This window comes from Mobula birostris, chromosome 21, assembly GCF_030028105.1.
Source record: "Mobula birostris isolate sMobBir1 chromosome 21, sMobBir1.hap1, whole genome shotgun sequence".
NCBI lineage: Eukaryota > Metazoa > Chordata > Chondrichthyes > Myliobatiformes > Myliobatidae > Mobula > Mobula birostris.
In genome coordinates, this window is record NC_092390.1 from 25,549,071 (window position 1) to 25,569,958 (window position 20,888).

The 20,888-nt window shown below is 43.7% G+C and overlaps 2 long non-coding RNA genes across 3 annotated transcripts; one reads left to right on the top strand and one right to left on the bottom strand.

The window, feature by feature from the left end:
* Positions 1-2,127: 2,127 nt before the first annotated feature.
* LOC140185912 (uncharacterized) lies at positions 2,128-4,319 on the bottom strand. The gene is made up of 3 exons (XR_011882751.1): positions 4,146-4,319; positions 2,936-3,172; positions 2,128-2,439 (listed from the first exon to the last, which is right to left on the bottom strand). It is a non-coding gene; the product is annotated as an uncharacterized lncRNA (long non-coding RNA).
* On the top strand, positions 2,787-20,225 carry LOC140185911 (uncharacterized). Of its 2 annotated transcripts, none has more exons than XR_011882750.1 (3): positions 2,787-3,366; positions 9,735-9,917; positions 17,687-20,225. It is a non-coding gene; the product is annotated as an uncharacterized lncRNA (long non-coding RNA). The 2 variants fall into 2 exon arrangements; XR_011882749.1 differs by lacking the exon at positions 17,687-20,225 and adding an exon at positions 15,065-15,428.
* The last annotated feature ends 663 nt before the right edge of the window (positions 20,226-20,888 follow it).

Consider the following 20,888-nt stretch of genomic DNA (forward strand, 5'->3'; position numbering starts at 1 on the left):
CCTCTTCAGTTCTGATGAAGGGTTCCAGCCCGAAACGTCAACTTATCGTTTCCACGGATGCTGCCCGACCTGCTGAGTTCCTCCAGCATATTGTGAGTGTTGCTTTGATCCCAGCATCTGAAGATTATTTTGTGTTTACAAAACATACAGTGAGTGATATGTGTCACTCGTGTCAACAACCAACACAGTCTGAAACTGCTGAGGCAGCCCACAGGTGTTGCCATGCTTCTGGTGCCAACATAGCATGCCCACAGCTTACTGACCCAAACCCGCACGTCTCTTTTGGACTGTGAGTAGAAACCGGAGCACCCAGAAGAAACCCACACAGCCATGGGGAGGACGTACTAACTCCTTACGGACAGTGATCAAAATAGAAGCCCAGTCTTCCGATCACTTGCACTGTAGAGCTTTAAACCACCACACTACTCTTAATAACATTAAATAAATCACCTGTGGGAGTGATTTAGAGATTGTCACATTTCAATCCTATCTTAAACTTGCTTTAGGATTTCAGATCTTTGTGATCCTCCAATGATTGGGCATCCTCTCCCTACCTCTCCTTCATCCTGTAAGTCATAGGAGTACTGTTAGGCAATTCAGTCCATCAGGTATGTTCTGCCATTCAATCAGGACTGATTTATTTTCCCTCTGTGCTCCTATTTTCTGTAATTGTCTCCTATCCCTGCACCTGAGAGGCAGCTCCATGTCTGAATCTACACACAGAGGTAAATTATGTCCACCTATTAAATCTAATAGTGCTGAATTCTAAATGATCTCTCCATCCCTTTTCCTGTATCTTGATCCCATTGTGGTTGGCTTTAATAGTCCTGGAGTCATAGAGTCATGGAGCACCACAGCACATAAACAGATTCTTCAGCCCGTTGAGTGTGTGCCAAACTATTACTCTCCTTAGTCCCATCGACCTGCACCCGGACGATAGACCTCCATATTCCTCCCATCTGTGTATTTAACCATACTTCTCTTAAATGCCCTATTCAAAATTTCAGTACTTCAAACTTGAAGGAAAGTTTAATTTGTTTAATACTTCTGCTCTCTCTCTGAGACTTGCAAACTCATTGTTCCTTCTGCTATGGTTGACCACCCCCCCCCACCCCCCAGCAGAGTTCTAGAGTTCTTGCATCAGGAATCTATCTGACTTCTTGATGTTCTCAGATTTTGAGCTCAACAAAATCTCAGTAACTGACATTTCCCATAAATATATGTTTGTCCAGGCCAACATCTGTTAGTCTCAACTGCCACGTCCCACTGTAGCTGCACATCAGTGTCCCTTCCTGTGCTGTCACTAACACAGATAGTAAAGTCTCCATGTCATGTTGACTGCTGTGTTTGTACTCTGTGGGGCCAGATGCCTTAATATGTGTTCTTTCTGGTTTAGCCATTGCATTCCAAACTGGTTTCATCAGCTGGGGCTCCAGACAGAGTCACCCATGGTTTAGCCACTTAGACGGGAATGGATTTCAAATGACAGTGGGGCTACTATCTGTTGAAAAGAAATGTGTCGTGGCAACTTCCAGTACACCTGCATGAGCAAGGTAGGGATGCACAAGTCAGACGTTGATTATTGGAAGGCTCTCCTCCTTCCATCTGCAACTAGATGGAATGTAACCACCTATGCTTGCTGATCAGTGGCAAATTCCCGACTATCATTATCCTGGGAGTCACCATTAACCAGGAATTTAACTTGACCTGCTAGGGAAGTACCATGACAGCATGAGCAGCTCAGAGGCTGGATATTCTGCTTCGCGAACACCCAAAGTGTTTTCACTTTGTATCTTCGAAGTCTTCTGTGTTCACGGTGTGAGGAGAACGTTTCCAATAGTGGGGCCCAGCCTCAGAAAACAAGGACAGCCCTTCAGAGCAGGGATGAGGAGGAATGTCTTTAGCCCCAGGGTGGTGAATCTGTAGAATTCATTGCCACAGGCATCTGTGGAGGCCAAGTGATGGGTATAATTAAAGCAGGGGTTGAGAGATCTTGAGGAGAAGCACACCGCAGTTGCTCATCTAAGCCGCTCTGACATCTCCTCCAAGCCCATGGACTTTGGAGGCTGTGAGTGCACAGGAGCATTATTACCTGCAGGTACCCCTCCAACCTCCGCAAGACAACACACACGGACTGCTGAAGGAACTCCGCAGGCCGGGCAGCATCGATGGAGAAGAGTGAACAGTTGACATTTCGGGCCAAGACCCTTTGTCAGGTCCTCCTGCACTCTGTGCGCGCTGCTTTGGATTTCCGGCATCTGCAGAGTTTCTCGTGTTTGCAGCCTCCGCAAGGTTCTGATTTGGATCTTGATTCCCATTCCTTCAGTGCAGCTCGAGGCACTTTAGACAGTTGGGGGCCAATCATGTGCTGCAGAATGTCCAGCCCTGGTCTGTTCACATGCATGGTATTTCCATAGCAGGTCGTAAATCTGGAACTCCCTTAAAAATAACATGGGGAAAGCTTCATTAAGAGCTCGTCACTCTCAAGGGCAATCAGAGATAGGCAATAACTGCAGAACTGTACAGAAATGCTCACATCCCCCCCAATGGAATAAAATAAAAACATCATGCCAAATGAACCCTTTCTACCACATTAAGGTCTTGAGGTCATGGCAAGGAAGGCACTTCGAGAATGTTGTGGTAGGAAGTGACGAACGGTGACAGATGCAATCTGTGTTCGGGCCTCAACTTTGCAATGTGCTTATCTTTTGAAAACACTGAGGAGAGCAACATGTTCACATTTGCCATAAACAAACAGAAAGCTGGTAAAGTAAGCGACGTGGGCAACAGCATAAGAGTCGAAGCCGACAATGGTGATGAAGTGAGTGGGGGGAAACATTGATAGACAGATTTCAACACCATTAAGTGTGAGTGTATGGGGCATGTGAGAGGCATGAGGGGGCTTGTTGTGACCATTCTGGGGCAGCTCACTCACCTTTAGTCCCCACCAGACACTCAGCTGTCATCAGTGGCTCCAAGTAACACTTTGCATGTGACACACTCCGTTACACTGCTTCGACGAGTGGACTAAACTAGGTGAGGGTAGCTGGCAGTCTCATACCCCGGTGAGAGAGGGACATGACTGTCCTAGTATGAGAAGTCAGCTCTGGCGGACTGGCTGGATGAGATGTACAGTGAGATCCAATGGCCGGGAAGGCAAATCTGCAACACTCTGTGAAGAGCAAAGAGCATAATAAGACACATCATGGTCATCCACTATACCAAGGAAGACCCCTACTTGTGACCTTGTTCGTATCACTGGACGTGGACTTCCCGAGTTCGCGAGAGTGGAACTGCCGCAGTGCAACGGCTCTCCCACACAAGTTCCCTGTCGTCGTCGGACACGATGGGCAACTGCCATACCAAGTGAGAGTTCATTCATTTTGGAGCAAAAATGATGTGTTTATTTAACTAAAGTTGAGTAGCAAGGAAGAGTAGATGTCAGTTGCAGTTCAAAGTTCAAAGATTCATGATTCATAGTACATTTATTATCGAACAATGTATAAAATTATACAACCTTGAGATTTGTCTGCTTACAGATAGCCACAAAGCAAGAAATCCAAACGAACCCAATTAAAGACAAAAATAAAATAAAAGACCAACACCTGGTGTGCAACAGGAAAGAAAAAAACACAAATCATGCAAACAATTGAAGCGAACAACATTCCAAACCAAACTGAATCCTGGAGCAGCCCAGAGTAGGCCCAAAGCCTCGCTCATCAGTTTATCATATTATCGAGCACGGAGCACAGTAGTCAGGGCAGATTTCATAGCCTCAGCGCCATGACCATCACGAAGAGCAAGCGGAATCTGCTCTCACCTCAGATCTTGACACCCCGTCTTTTCAATCTATTTGGGCAGGCATTTAAATTGACCAAACAATGAAACAGCAAAAGGCTCTGGCTCCCTGGAGAGAGGAGTGAACATTGTGGAGAGCGAGCAAAATCGGCTCTTGTCTCTAATCTGGGCTGGTGCTTAAATTGTCTGAGTACCGGATTGAACCTTGCACTATGACCCAGCTACTGTGAAGGGCTCGGGACCTAGACCATGCCACCCAGCGACTCGTTCCAGGCCCAGATTTTGTCACCCAGCCAGAAGCCGCTCTCAAGCTCTTCAGATCAGCTCAGCGCCTAGCGCAATCCAACCTTGCTCCCGGGCCAGATGTACGAGGATCAAATATCCTTTGCCCCAGGGCTGACTCCTCCTTTCAGTGCCCAGAGAGAACCAACGTCGCATTGGTTGTGGGTAGCCAGCAGTGGAAGGGTCTTCCAGATTGAGCAGAAGCTTAACTGGTGCAAATAGGAAAATGTAAATCTAAGCTGCCCTGGGGGAAAAAAGAGATTCACAAATGAGTAATAAAGAAACCTACTTTTCCATAAAATGGTAATTATCTGTAACATACAACATTATCTGTGGTGTTACGGCTTTAAGAACTGATGTACTGTACAGGAAGTTGGGTTGGAACTGCACACAGTTTGTGCAGCTGCACACCAATGATGTCAGGGTGCTGGAGCAAAACCAACCACACTTAAGCCCCGTCTCCATTTCTAGCAGATTCTCAACGTGAACTAAGACTGATACCAAAACCCTGTCATACTTTCTGCCCTTCAAGTGGAAAGTAGAGTGTTCTGGCCCATCTTCAGCACAGGCATTTGCCCATTCATCTTCTCCATTTGATAGACTCAAGAGATGGCAGTTACATAGAAACCAGCCCATGCTTATCAAGCAGCTTTCATGTCAACTTTTATTTACAGTACTGTACAAAGGTCTTAGCCACACACACACACACACATAGCTAGGGTGCCTAAAACTATTGCACAGTATTGTATTTGTCAACATGGAGTGGAGAGTGAGTTTGTGAATCTGGTGGGAGCAAAGGATGTTGGGAATGATGAGGGTGGAGTGCTGTGGGTCGGGTATGGGACAGGCGGTGCGGCTGCAGACGCACCCAGCCCTGAGACACCAGGCAAGGTCATTTGATTCTGAACAATTGGTTTATTGATCATTACAGAATGTCTCCCTGGTGCTTCCCATTCCCTCCCCTCTCCCTTCCCCTCTTCCCAACTATGGTCCCCCTCTCCCTGCCCCCATCCCATTCTCAGTCCATAACAGAGACCTATATCAGAATTAGGTTTATCATCTCTCACATATATCATGAAATTTGTTTTCTTTTGTGGCCGTGATACAGTGTAATACATAAAATTATTACGGTATTATGCAAAGGTCTGAGGCATCCAGGTTATACATGCAGTATATGCCTAAGACATTTGCACAGTACTGTATATAATGGCTTTAATAACACACCTGCAAAACATATTTAATAACTAGATGTATATCAATATTTAAACAACACCTTTATTTAGCCAGTAATAAACTATCTCATAATGTTTCTTGGGTCCACTATTTAACCAAATTTCACACCAAGCCATATTATTCAATAAGGTCCCTCATAGTCAGCTCATCCAGCAAATTAGGATGCTAGGGTTCCATTGTGACTTGGTCGTGGGATAAAGGGCCAGTTCCTGAGCTATACTTTTCTAAGAAGTCCAGTGACCGGAATTAAAGAGGTATGCTTTAGGGATCCACGTAAAGAACAAGAGAAAGGTGAAGAGATTAAGAAAGGAAATGTGATGAGAGGCCTAGGTGAGGGTGACAAGGACTGGAGTATCTGAAGTAGAATCGGGACACAATTTTGAGACTGAGTCGAGTTCAGGTGCTCTTGAAGTATCCAAATCTTGGTGCCAAAACTTATCCACCAATTAGCGAAGCATGATCTTTAAAGAACTGCACCAGCTATCCATACACAAGAGAATCAGAGCATCTAAACCCATGTTCGGGTGCGTTCCCTGTGGCCGGCTCCCAACACACTGGCTGCTTGGGGTTATGTTGTCAGTAATCATGAATCAATGCCGGGTCCAGGATGTCCCTCTCTGGAACTCAGCACCATTTCTCGGGTCCAAACTCTACCTAGTCAATGAGGAACTGCCAAACACCCTGAACCGTTCATGGATCCAGATCTTTTGTTATGGTGAAGACCTGTTCCCCGTCAATGAATCTGGGTGACGGCTGGGCAGATGGTGATGGGGCTAAAGGACTGGTATTCGCAGATCTCAACTTGGATACGTGGAAGGTGGGATTAATCTTAAGGGTCGTGGGGAGCTTGCAAAGTATAAGCTATCAGGTTCACTTTTTTAAGGACCTTGAAAAGCCATGAACTTGGGCACCAGTTTCCTTGACTGCCAATGGAAAGGCAAATCTTGAGTAGACAACCAGGCTTTGTGCCTAGGCTGCAAAGCTGGCCCCTGTCTTCTCTTACAGTTGGCCTTCAGTTCAGCCTTACATTTATAGGCCAACAAAATCTCCCTCGCTCTAGTCCATTTCTCCTTGTAGTACCTGACAAGACCTTCAGCAGCAGGAACCCCAACCACGGCCTCCTGCTCAGGAAAGAGTGGTGGAAAATATCCAAATTGGTATTCAAACAGGGACATCCCCTGTGCAGAACTCTATAGTGTGCTGTGGGCAACATCTGCCCACAACAACTGATCGCACCACTCCTCTGGTCTTTCTGAGGTCTGGCATCTTAAGGTTGGTTCCATATTCTGGTTCACCTGCTCCATCTGACCATTGGACTGCAGCCGAAACTCAGAGGAAAGTCTCATTGTAGCCCCGATCAGCATACAGAACACTTTCCAAAAACGTGAAGTGAACTGTGGACCACGACTGGACACAATGTAGACTAGAAATCCGTGGATCCTGAAGACCTGATGAAGGGCAATCTCAGGTGTCTCCGCCACTGACAGTAGTTTGCCTAGTGCTATGAAATTGCAAGTTTTTGAGAAGCAGTCCATAATCACCATGATGACGGTCTTTCCCTTGGAAGGTGGAAGGCCCATGACAAAGTCCATGGAGATGTGTGCCCAAGGTTTGTCTGGAACAGGCAGAGGGTGAAGGAGCCCCTGAGGTTGGATGTGGGGCTCCTTCTTCTGGGCACACATCTCACACGCTTGCACATACTGTTGGACTCCTCTGTTATTCCAGGCCACCAGTATATCCTCTTAACAAACTCGAGGGTTCTGGCAATCTTTAGGTGAGCAGTCACTCTAGATATGTGTCCCTGTGAAAGAACCTTAGACCTGACAGAACTCAGAATGAACAGATGACCCAGAGGATCATTCTTGGGAATCTCCCCTTGCCCCGGGGCTTTTGTTCAAGCGTGTTGATTCCCCAATGAATGGGCGCTATCACATTAATTTGGGGCAAAAATGGTGGTAGGCTGCTCCTTTTTTTCGGGTTTGTCAAACTGAAAAGACAAGTCATCCAGGTTTTGATTCTTTGACCCTGGGCTGTCCCCAGGTCCAAGAAATTACCAGCTGCCCCAGAGTCCACAAAAGCATTTTCCTTTCACTTGTTCTTTCCCCAGGAGATCTCCATCCTCAGCAAAACACTGGAATCTGTAGGGCTGTGAGCAATGACTACAACCGTCACAGTCCTCCTGACGCTGGATGGTCTTAGCAGTGTCCACGTCAGATATCTGGCCCAGAAGTGAGCTGTTTCCCCAATGCAGTAGCAGCAACCTCAGCTCCGACGCCGGGACCTGTCATCGGTGGAGAGTTTTGTGCAGCTGATTTGCATCTTGTGCAGGAGGCGGTTTGGTCACTGTCTGAGGTTGGGAAGTGGAACTATGATGCACTGAGGCTGGGCTTGGGCTAGCCTTCTTCGACCTCTTGAGATAGACCCACTTTCACTCTGCCGGGCAATTATTGAGGCGGATGGACTGATCAATCAGGGCCTCTGTCCTCTACTGGCTCTCCCTAAGCATCCTTTAATTACCTTTGGAGTTCGTGGTGGTACAGCGTGGCTAAGTCCTTCTCATTCCAGCCACACTCCTTGGCCAACGTCTAAAACTCAATTGCATAGTCAATGGCTAACCAACTATCTTGATGCACTTTCATCAGACCAAGCATCTGTTAGCTCTGGCTGGTTGATGGAACACCCTCTTCATTGTATCCATACTCCAGAGATCCAGAACGCCGAAACTCTGGAGGCTGGCACAGTTGGGTTCATATCGTAACAGGAAATTCCAGTCCTTAAGGGCCACAATATTCATTATTGGCAAAACAAGAATGTCAGAATGAGATGAATGAGTATTTCTTGAGCGGTTGTAAGACTGGAAGAAGTCAGAGAGATAGTGAAGGATTACACCCAAGATGGGGCTGGCCATTGGAGGTCGATGAATGCAGTCATTGTATGTGAGTTAAATGTTTAGAGATGATTATACCAAGTGCTCAGATATAGTTCAATCCCCCTTTAAAGGTCATATATTCTCCTTTATCTTTGTGTAATATGTTTGCTATGTGTTTGTAGTGGAACAATGAAGCTGCTGATAGCAAAACTAGCCAGAATATAAATTCCTTTGCTTAACAATGCGAGGAATTGGAAGACATGTTGTATGCTGCCATCACAGGTCGGAGGATGTAATGACAGTATAAGTTCTCCAATATAATTATAAACAGAGGCATCGAATGAAAACATTGCCTTGTGAAGGGTTCTTAAATTTAATTTTAAATTTGCAATATCCTAGGAACAAGGGATTTTGTATGTTGCTAGACATCAAGTTTTATCTATCAGTGTGCTCAATGAAGAAAATGTGGCTCAGCCATATCCTGAACATATTTGTTCCAAGTTTCTCAACCAAAGAGAGAGAAGTAACAGTGACAATCTGTACACTCAGTGGACAGTTTATTAGGTGGAGGAGCTATGTTTGAGTGTATGTTTGTAGTTTACCACTGCTATAGCCCATCTTCTTCAAGGTTCGACATGTTGTGCATTCAGAGATGCTCTTCTACACACCACCTTTGTAATGTGTGGCTATTGAAGTTACCGCCACTATTCTGTCAGTTTGAATCAGTCTGGCCATTCTCTTCTGACCTCCCTCATTAACAAGGCATTTCTGCCCAAAGAACTACCGTTCACTGGATGATTTTTCTTTTTGCACCATTCTCTATAAACTCTAGATACTATCGTGTGTGAAAATCCCAGGAGATCAGCAGTTTCTGAGATACTCAAACCACCTCATCTGGCACCAACAATCATTCCACAGTCAGTTACTTAGCTCACATTTCTTCCCCATTCTGATGTTTGGCCTGAACAATAACTGAACTTCTTGACCATGGTTGCATGCTTTTATGCATTGAACTGCAGCCACCTGATTGGCTGAGTAGCTACTTACATTAACCAGCAGGTGTATAGATGTACCTAATAAAGTGCAACTGAGCGTACATACCAATTTAAGAACAAGTATTTAAAGGTAGCTTGAGAGCATAGAATTTATGTAATCAGCAGTCAACAAGAAGAAGTAGAACAAGAAGAATTCCGTCTGGGTAGCCTTCAACCTGATGCCATGAACACGGATTTTTCTAACTTCCGTTAATGCCCCTCCTCCCCTTCTTACCCCATCCCTTATTCATTTTTATTCCCCCCTCTTTTTTTTCCTCTCTCTGTTCCTCTCACAATCACTCCTTGCCTGCTCTCCATCTTCCTCTGGGCTGCCCTCCTCCTTTCTTTCTCCCTAGGCCTCCCGTCCCATGATCCTCTCCCTTCTCCAGCCTTGTATCCCTCTTACCAATCAACTTACCAGCTCTTAGCTTCTTCCCTCCCCCTCCTGTCTTCTCCTATCATTTTGGATCTCCCCCTCCCCCTCCCACTTTCTAATCTCTTACTATCTCTTCTTTCAGTTAGTCCTGACGAAGGGTCTCGGCCCGAAACATTGACCATACTTCTTCCTATGGATGCTGCCTGGCCTGCTGTGTTCCACCAGCATTTTGTGTGTGTTGCAAGAAGAAGTAGCATAGTGGTTGGCATAACACTATTACAGATCGGAGTGTTCCGGAGTTTGGAGTTCAATTCCAGCACTGTCTGTAAGGAGTTTGTATGTTCTCCCCATGAACCACATGGGTTTCCTCTGAGTGTTCTGGTTCTCTCCCACAGACCAAAGATTAACTTGTCCTTGTAAACTGTCCTGTGATTAGGCTTATCTTAAAGAGGTGGGTTGCTGGGCAGTGTGGCTCATTGGGCTAGAAGGGCCTTTTCCGTGCTGACCTTCCAGATAAATAAATAAGTAAAACAACGGAATTAGAGTGTATGCTGGAAGGCTGCCCAGATCCATTGCAGCCTCTCTGGATGTCATGTTGGGTGCATCAGGGTTCACAGCTACGTCATCTAGTCCGTAGCAATTGTCATGGGTCCTTAGACCATGAGCAATAGGGTTGTACAAGTACTTGTCAATAGATTGGAAACTATTGTGGAAGGTGGAGCATAGAGAGGTTTCCATCTCGATGCCAATTGTTGTAGCTGAATAAAACATTGCATCTCATGCAGCAAGGAGCAAGGTGAGTTCCCCCTTCAATACTTCCTGCATCCTTCGACCATAAGACCATGAGGCACAGGAGAAGAAGTAGGCATTCAGCCCATCAAGTCTGCTCCACCATTTCATCATGGCTGATCTATATCCCTCTCAACTCCATTCTCCTGCCTTCTCCCCATAACCTTTCATGGCCTGACTAATCAAGACTCTGTCAATCTCTGCCTTAAGTACACCCAATGATTTTGGGAATAAAAGGCTTATCGTGTGAGGAGCAATTGACCTAGCTTCAACAGCTGCCTGTGGCAATGAATTCCACAGATTCATTGCCCTCTGGCTAAAGAAATTCCTCCTTACCTCCATGGTAAATGTAAGTCCCTCTCTGCTGAGGCTGTGCCCTCTGGTTCTGGACTCCCACATCACAGGAAACATCCTCTCCACATCCATTTTATCTAGGCCTTTCAACATTCAATATGTTTCAAAGAGATCCCACCTCATTCTTCTAAATTCCTGCAAGTAAAGACCTAGAGCCTTCAATTGCTCCTCACACAATAAGTCTTTTATTCCCAAAATCATTCTGAAACTGTCACACATGTCAGCATATCCTTATATTAAATAGGGGCCCTAAACTGCTCACAGTCCAAGGCCTCACCAGTGCTTTATATAGTCTTAGCATTACATCCTTGCTTTTATATTCTAGTCTTCTCAAAATGAATGCTAACATTACATTTGTCTTCCTCACCAGCAATTCAACCTGCAAATTAACCTTTAGGGAATTCTGCACTTTGACTCACAGGTCCCTTTGCAGTTTTAAATTTTCTCTCCAGTTAGAAATAGACTGTACTTTTATTCCTTCTATGAAAGTGCATGACCATACACTTCCCAACACTGTATTCCATCTCCTAATCTGTCTAAGTTCTTCTGCAGCCTCTCTGCTTCCTCAACACTACCTGTCCCTCCACCTATATTTGTATCCTCTGCAAACTAGGCCACAAAACCATCAATTCTGTCATCCGAATCGTTGACATACAGCATTAAAAGATGTGGTCCCAACACCGACTCCTGCAGAACACCACTACTCACCGGCAGCCAATTAGAAAGGTGTCCCTTTAATTCCAATCTTTGCCTCTTGCCAATCAGCCAAAACTCTACCCATGCTGGTATTTTTCCTGTAATATGATGGGCTCTTATCTTTTTGAACAGTCTCATGTGCAGGATCTTGTCAAAGGCCTTCTGAAATTCCAAGTGCACAACATCCTTTGTCTATCCTGCTTGTTGTTTCCTCAAAGAATTCCGGCTGATTTGTCAGGCAGGATTTTTCCTTTCAGAAACCATGCTGACTTTGGCATATTTTATCAAGTGCCTCGAAGTACTCCAGAACCACATTCTTAACAATCGACTCCAACAACTTCCCAACCACTGAGGACAGGCTAACTGGTCTATAATTTCCTTTCTTTTGCCTCCCTTTCTTCTTGAAGAGTGGAGTGACATTTGTAATTTTCCAGTCCTCTGGAACCATTCCAGAATCTATTGACTCTTGAAAGGTCATTACCTATCCTCCACAATTTCTTCAGCTACCTCTCAGAATCCAGTGGTGTAGTCCATCTGGCCCAGTTGACTTATCCATTGCCAGAACTTCAGTTTCCCAAGCACCTTCTCCCTAGTAGTAACAACTGCACTCACTTCTGGCCCCTGACATTCTGAAATGTCCAGCAAACTGCAAGTGGCTTTCACAGTGCAGCCTGATGCAAAATACTAATTTAGTTCTTCGGCTCTTTGCTTGTCCCCCATTACTACCTCTCCAACATAATTTTCCAGCGGTATAATATCTACTCGCCTCTCTTTATATATCTGAAAAAACTTTTGGTATCCCCTTTGATATTATTGGCTAGCTTACCATCTTATTTCACCTTCCCCCCACCCCCGGGATTGGCTTTTTCTGTTGCCTTCCGTTGGTTTTTAAAAGTTTCCCAATCCTATAACTTCCCACTAATTTTTGCTCCGTTATATGTCCTCTCTATTGCTTTTATACTGGCTTTGACTTCCCATGTCAGCCACAGTAGGGTTATCCTGCCTTTAGAGTACTTCTTCCTCTTTGGGATGTATCTGTCCTGCACCTTCAAACTTTCTCCCAGAAACTCTAGCCATTGCTACTCTGTCATCATTCCTTCTAGTACCCCCTTCCAATCAACTTTGGCCAGCTCCCCTCTCATGCCTCTTTAATTCCCTTTATTCCACTGTAATACTAATACATTTGACTTTAGCTTCTCCCTCTCAAATTGCAGGGTGAGTTCTATCATATTTTGATCACTGACTCCGAAGGGTTCCTTTACCTTAAACTCCCTAATTAAATCCAGTTCATCCAACACCCAATCCAGAATAATTGATCCCCTAGTGGGTTCAATCACAAGTTGCTCTAAAAAGTCAGCTCTACAAATTCTACATTCTACAAATTGTCTCTCTTGGGATCCAGCACCAGCCTAATTTTCCCAACCTATCTACATATTGAAGTCCCTCAAGACAATCGTAATATTGCCCTTCTGACATGCATCCTGTTGTAATTTGTAGTGCACATCCTGGCTACTGTTTGGAGGTCTGTATATAACTCCCATCAGGGTCTTTTAACCTTTGCAGTTCCTTAACTCTACCCACAAGGATTCTACATCTTCAAATCCCATGGCACCTCTTTCTAAGGATTTGATTTGATTTTTTACCAACAGAGCCACCCCACCCCCTCTACCTACCTGCCTTACCTTTCAATACAATGTGTTTCTTTAGACATTAATCTCCCAACTATAATCTTCTTTTAGCCACGACTCAGTGATGCCCACAACATCATACCTGTTAATTTCTAACTGTGCTACAAGGCCATCTACCTTATTTCATATATTGCATGCATTCAAATATAAAACCTTCAGTACTGTCCTTCACCTTTTTTCATTTTTGTCCCCTTTTACACTACATCTCATCCCACTGAATGCAATTTTGCCCTATTATATGCCTGTCCTTCCTGACACTCTCACTATAGACTGCCTCTACTTGTAAACCAACATCCCTATCCTCAGCCCAATCACTACAGTTCCCACCCCTTGCCAAAGTAGTTTAAAGCTTCCCCAGCAGCTCTAGCAAACCTGCCTGCAACAATATTAATTCCCCTTTTGTACAGGTCATACCTTCTCCAGAAGAGACCCAAATGATTCAGAAATCTGAAACCCTGCCCCCCTGTACCAGATTCTAAGCCACACATTCACCCGGCAAATTATTCTGTTTTTTTACCTCATTAGCGCATGGCACAGGCTGCAATGCAGAGATTGCTACCCTGGAAACCCTGCTTTTCAGCTTTCTACCTAACTCCCTAAGTTCTCTTCTCAGGATCTCCTTGCTTTTCCTACCTATGCCATTGGTGCCAAGACTTCTGGCTTCTCACCCTTCCCCTTCAAAATGTCATGGACCTGATCAAGATGTCCCTGACCCTGGCACCTGGGAGGCAGCATACCATCCAGGTGTCTCTATCGTGTCAACAGAATCACATTTCTAATTCTCTAACTGTGGAATCCCCTATCACTATGCACTTCTCTTCTCCAGCCTTCCCTTCTGAGCCACAGTGCCAGAAATAAGGCCATGGCAGCTCCCCACCCCCACAGTATCCAAAGAGGTATGCTTATTATCGAGGGGAACAGCCACAGGCGTACTCTGCACTGGCAGCCTATTCCCCTTCCATCTCCTGATAGTCACCCATTTACTTGCCTCCTGTCACCTGGGGGTGATTACCTTCCTGTAGCCCTACCTGACACCCCCTCAGTTTCCCATATGAGCCAGAGGTCATCAAGCTGCATCTCCAGCTCCTTAAAATGTTCTCTGAGCAGCTGCAGCTCAACACACCTGACGTTGATGTGGTTATCCAGGAAGCTGGATGTCTCCCAGAATCCCCACGTTTCATGCAAAAAACACAATACAGCCCCTTGAGCCATTCTCACTGCTCTAACTATGCACTAACAGATGAGGAATGAAGAATGAACTCACCAGAAGAAGATGAGACTCACCAGATGCTTATCTTGCCCAAGCCTGTTCTTGCCAAAAACCTAATGAGCTAAAGCTTCTCCACTGTAACCCTGAACCACTCACACTATAACCTCTCCAAAGAATGGCCACTCCACTTGTCCCTGCCTAATTTTTTTTGCCTTTGCTAATGAATTGTGACTCCACTGCCGGAGAAAGCCACAGTCCCGCAGAAGCTCCTTTTTAAAATCACTTGCTGCAGGACCCGTGTGAGGCCTCCTCTGTTAATTTGGCTGCGATTACGCCACTGATAAAAGGTGAAATCCCGCAAAAGCTCCTTTTTAAAATCTCTCGATCCCAGACCTGTGTGAGGCCTCCGCCAATTTGATTGCAACTGCACCACTGACAAAATCCTTCTTTCCTTTTCTACCCTATTTACCTCATCTTCCTCTTCCTAATCCAGTTGCTGCTCATTTTTCCCGATGTCTGTGTCCAAACTTTGCTCCAATGCTATATAATGGATGTCCTCACGCCCCAGCAGGTGCCTACTGAAGAGTTACCACAGGATTCTCACCATTTGCTTAATAACATCACAATGATGAAAGTTGCTATACATTTGTCGTAGTCTCTGTACTTTGTTGGTTCATATTCTCATTGGGTCATAAACCAGAGTTTCATGAGATGTTTTTTTTTGTCACTTTGGAGCCTGGAGATTGCACAGGACAATATATGCTCAGCAAGGAAGAGATCACTCGGACTTAATTGAAAAGCACTGAGTGCCGGTGACTCAATGAATGCCAGGAGAAACCTCCACAGGTTTCCAACTTGAAGAGGATTGAAGCCTGAAAATCTAAGACCTAAGCCAGCAAGTTCAGAAGCCAAAGCCCAATCTTTGAAGCCTTAAGTTGATATGTCCGTTAGTTAGAGGCCCCAACAACGTCTGCGAGTCTGTAAAAATCCACTGAGGAAGTAGGAGGCTCAATGTCTACCAGTTTGCAAGTATGTGAACCTACTGGAGGCTGAAGGCCCAGAGGCAGCCCACCTTGGGTTGAAGGCCTGTCTGTTTATGTGAGTGAGTGAGTGGGTGGGAGGGAGGGAGGAAAATAGCTTGTTTTTTTCCTGGAGTTGTGTTATTGTTGTTTCTTGTATTGTTCTTTTCAACATTGTGGGTATGCTATGCTGTTGTTGGAATGAGTGGTGACACTTGTGGGCTGCCCTCAGCACATCCTTTTGTTGTGCTGATTGTTTACACAAACAATGCATTTTGCTGTATGTTTTGATGTACATGTGATAAATAAATTAATCTGAATCTGAATCTGACACATTTTCTAGGCATTGATAGTGTGCTCAATATTCTTATGAACCTTACAAAGGCCAAAAGAAAAGTGCTCTTAATTAGAGCCCCCTTTTGAATTCCATTTCATTTCTTGTGCTGAACTAGTTTGTTTAAATCTCACGTGAGATGAAGAAGTTATGCACTTAGTGGCGATGACTTCATGTATTACACTAATGGAAAACACAGAAACTGTTTGTGCAGGACAGAGATCACAATTTATTGAAATTCGTGTGCAAAAGCATTTCCTTTCGTTATGTTAAGAAGCGAGACTATGACAATGCTAACAAGGTATCTCTGTGGCCTATTTCCCCATAAGGCCAGTTCATGGACGGTGGAGGAGGTGCAGGGGGTGGGCTTTTATTGTCTTCTGTTGCGATATGATGCAAAGAGTTAACTAAACTTCCAGGGTATGCACTAGTTTATACACTGACTCTAGATCTCTGCCTCATCTAAACAGTGAAACTTCCACCAGGACTGTTAATAGCTTACACATTAATATTATTATAGAGGCAGTTTCAGTTCCTGTATCTCCAGACAAGAGCTCATTATTGCTATATTCCTGTAGAGAGCATTGGGAGCCTGCTATGTTAGCACTGGCAGTTGCAGGCTGCCCAAAGCACACCCCTAGGTTGCATTGGTTGTTAACACCAACAATGCATTTCTACTGTATATTTTGATGCACATGTGATAAACAAATCTAAATCTGAACCTGGATCTGAGAGAATATTTGGAAGAGATGCTTACCTTTGGAAGGATACATGTACATAGATAAATCTGATAGAATCATTTGGCTGTGAATTACCAAAATGGCTTCATTCTCAGTACTGAGCCCATCCATGTCTCCTTGGTCAGTGCTTAAATCTTGACTTAGCCCCACCAATGTCTGTGGCCCAATTTCAAGACTTTAGTAAAGTTAGCAAAAGTATCACAGGTGTCTATTGTAAAGAGTTTCCAAGTTTTGAAATGTCAGTAGACTTCTCATTGGTTGTCAGGTGCAGGTTTTATAAGTCAAGTGGTCCCAGTAATGTTCTGCAACAGAGCACAGCAGTGTGAGAGTATTTTGAGTCGTACAACTGCATGGGGCAGCATTGCAAAATGAGCAACCAATGACAATGAAGCTCCAGAAAAATCCTATTAAATTTATTCCTGCATTGTTAAGTATGATGTTATACCAAAACCGGTATCATTAGGTGTACATTTGACTGTGGTTCTTTTGCACAGGCCATTTAGCAACTGATCCTATTAAGTTACCTTCGTGTATCAAGTGCATTTTGCATAGACATAACACATGCAGAAAGGCAAATTAATAGGGAAATTTGCTTGCTGGTCAGTGCCAATGAAACCACACTCAGACATGAGGCAATGAGTTTACTGCAGCAGTAGGAAGACAAATGATTTTACTGTCTTCACATTTGAAGGTTGTTCAAAGTAGATTTACTATCAAAGTACATATACTGTATGTCACCATATCCTACCCTGAGATTCATTTTCTTGCAGGTATTCACAGTAGAACAAAGGAATGCAAGAGAATCAATGAAAAACTGCACACAAAGACTGACGAGCGCCAATGGGCAAAAGAAAACAAACTGTGCCAATACAGAAAAAAATCAAACAATAATAAAAACGTACACAAGTAAATAAGTAATACTGAGAACATGTGTTGTAGAGTCCTTGAAAGTGAGTACAAAGATTGTGGAATCAGTTTAGTGTTGAGATGAGTGAAGATATCCATGCTGGTTCAGGAGCCTGATGGTTGAAGGGTAATAACTATTCCTGGACCTGGTAATGTAGGGTCTAAGGCTCATGTTTTGAAAGGAAATTTGTATGTCTGGAGTCCTGGACCAAATATATTGATGTAGTTATGAAAAAGGCATGCCAGTGGCTACATTTCATTAGGAGTTTGAAGAGATTTGATATGTCAGATATTCAAAGTACATTTATCATCGAAGTATGTATGCAGTATACAACCCTGATATTTGTCTTCTCCACAGACAGCCACGAAGCAAAGGAAATCACAGAACCTGTTCAAAGAAAATATCAAATCCCCAACACGCAAAAAAGAACAAACTGCGCAAACACCCAAAAAAAAATGAGCGAGAAACAGAGAATATAAAACATCAAACCACAAGGTCATCGAAAGCGTCCAGGCATATTCAGTTCAGTTCACCAAAGATTAGCACATTTCTACAGATGCAGCATGGAGAATTTTCTAACTGGTTGCATCAATGTCTGGTATAGAGGGACCACTGTACAGGACTGGAAAAGCTGCAGGCAGTTCATCACGGCCACTAACCTCCACAGCATCGAGGACATCTTCAAAGGGTGATGACTCACAAAGGAGGCATCCGTCATTAGGGACCCCTACCACCCAAGGCATGCCCCCTTCTCATTACTACCAGCAGGGAGGAGGTACAGGAGCCTAAGGACACACACTCAACATTTTAGAATCAGCTGCTTTCCCTCCACAATCAGGTTTCTGAATGGACAATGAACTCATGAACTCTTTTTTTGCTCTATATAATGTATAGTTTATTGTATGTATTGTAATGTTTTGTACTGTACTGGTGCCACAAAACAACGAATTTCATGACATATATCAGTGAATAATACATAAATCTGATTTTGATTCTGAGCTATCAATGTATTCTTGCAGGCAAATGTCATTTTGAGTTAAGTTATTTCGGGAAAGAGAGAAGTCCAAAAGGAAAAGTGACTGATTCACCTACCCAAAAAGCTCGCTGTTTGGAATACATTTGTTTCAACATACGTTTGGAAGCTTTTAATGGTCAGGGACCAGAGTATATAGCAGAATTATTTTCATTGTATAATCCTGCTTGAGTTCTCTGGTCTTCTTTGCCAGTCTCTTAAATTTGAACAACCACAATCTCCCTTGAAAGCTTTTAATTCCACATCCCATTCCCATTCTGACATGTCTATCCACGGCCTCCTCTACTGTAAAGATGAAGCCACACTCAGGTTGGAGGAACAACACCTTATATTCCGTCTGGGTAGCCTCCAACCTGACGGCATGAACATTGACTTCTCTAACTTCCACTAATGCCCCACCTCCCCCTCGTACCCCATCCGTTATTTATTTTTATACACAAATTCTTTCTCTCACTCTCCTTTTTCTCCCTCTGTCCCTCTGACTATACCCCTTGCCCATCCTCTGGGTTCCCTCCCCTCCTTGTCTTTCTCCCCGGGCCTCCTGTCCCATGATCCTCTCATATCCCCTTTTGCCAATCACCTGCCCAGCTCTTGGCTCCATCCCTCCCCCTCCTGTCTTCTCCTATCATTTTGAATCTCCCCCTCCCCCTCCAACTTTCAAATCCCTTACTCACTCTTCCTTCAGTTAGTCCTGACGAAGAGCCTCGGCCTGAAACGTCGACTGTGCCTCTCCCTAGAGATGCTGCCTGGCCTGCTGCGTTCACCAGCAACTTTGATGTGTGCCCCTTGAAAGCTAATTGGCATGTCAGCTTTTTTTTGAGCTACGCTCCTAATCTGTGGAATTCAATGCCTAAAACTATAAGGGATGCAGACTCAGTTGACCTTTTAAATGCCAGCTCAGAACCTATATATTTCACCTTGCTTTGCACTAACATCTCTTTGTCTTTTATTTTCATGTTTATTTTTATTTATTTTATTTTCATGCTTCTGCTTTATCCCATTGTACAGCACTTCCAACTACCCATCCAATGAAAAGTGTTGTATGAATATGTTGTTATTGTTATTATATTTTTTCTTTCTCTCAACTCAGACTGATAAAGCCTGGGGTACAGGCATAGCCAAGCACACTCGTTTCTCAATTGCTAGAAACTTTTGGATTGTTCTAGTGGTGTTTAATATTGTGGTTTCCTGAAGATTACTATGTAACCCTAATTGTTTAATTCTATTGTGTGGTGCCTTTGGGATGATACCAGTTGTAGATATTACTATTGGGACAATATATACCCTGTTCATGTTCCATAGTCTTACAATTTCCTCTTTTAATTCAGTATATTTCTGGTGTTTTCACATTGATTTCTGTATGTTATGTGTGTTTGGAATGGCTATATCTACTAAGTAAGTAGTTCTTGCTTGTTTATCCTGTATTATTATATCCAGACAGTTATTATGGATTATCCAACTGTAATAACTGATTTGTCATAATATAATTTGTGGTATTCTGACTCCAAAATTGGATCAGCCTTGTATTTGTAATAACATGTGATTCATGTATTTTAAGGCAAGATTTTGATGAACTATGTTTGCCATTATTATATTTATTACTACATTTCCGACCTCCCTGATGGCTTTTACTGTGTGCTGTAGAGTTGAAAAACCAATAGTAACTGGGCCTGGACTGAACTGAGATCATAATCCATTCAGACTTTGGATGACTTGCCATTATCGCTGGGGTTGTTAATCTCCAAAGGCTAAGAACTGCTGTCTTCCACTTTAACTCATCCTTCAGTCTATGTTCAGATATTGTCTTATTTTGTGTTGGATGTAAGCCAGTGAAGCTCATTAATTGAAATAACATTGTTTTGTTTTGTAGGAAGTTTTCAAAATTCTTTGCACATGTATTTCCTTCCTTTATAGCTATTGGTTGTGTGCCAAGAATGCAAAATGTTAAAAATTTGCACATCCTGACGAATGTGAATATTGTAAGAGTAAGTTCTACAATTGTGTGAACCCAGGATAGAGAATAACTTGCCTAGATCAGTACTTCACTGACCTTGACTTCCTGTGACTTTCTGTTAACATATGTTTACATTGTTTTAACCAGAAACCTTTATGAAAAGGATAACACAATTTATTAACTTCAACCACAGAATATGACCCAATGGATGAACTATTTTTTTTATGTCCTGGAGATTCTTATGTAACAGGGAATGCCAGTGTTTTGTTTTTCTCATTCCTGAATTACCCTTGGCTGAATGTAATGGGGCAAGTATTCCATCGTGCACCCTGACTGGAGCAGGATATATTCCTGGAGTTCCGCCCGACATATTCCCAGAGTCACCATCCCAAAAACTCCTGCATCCAACAGCACGTTTTCTCATCTCCAATATGTTTGGAGCTATACAACAAAAAAACGGAGGACATAAAGCTATTTTTACTATGATTCTTCTTTTTGACAGGAGATCGATCTTTCCTTCCTGGAGACTGCAGGACAATCCTGCAAAGCTGGCATCCCTAATCTCTGCCACG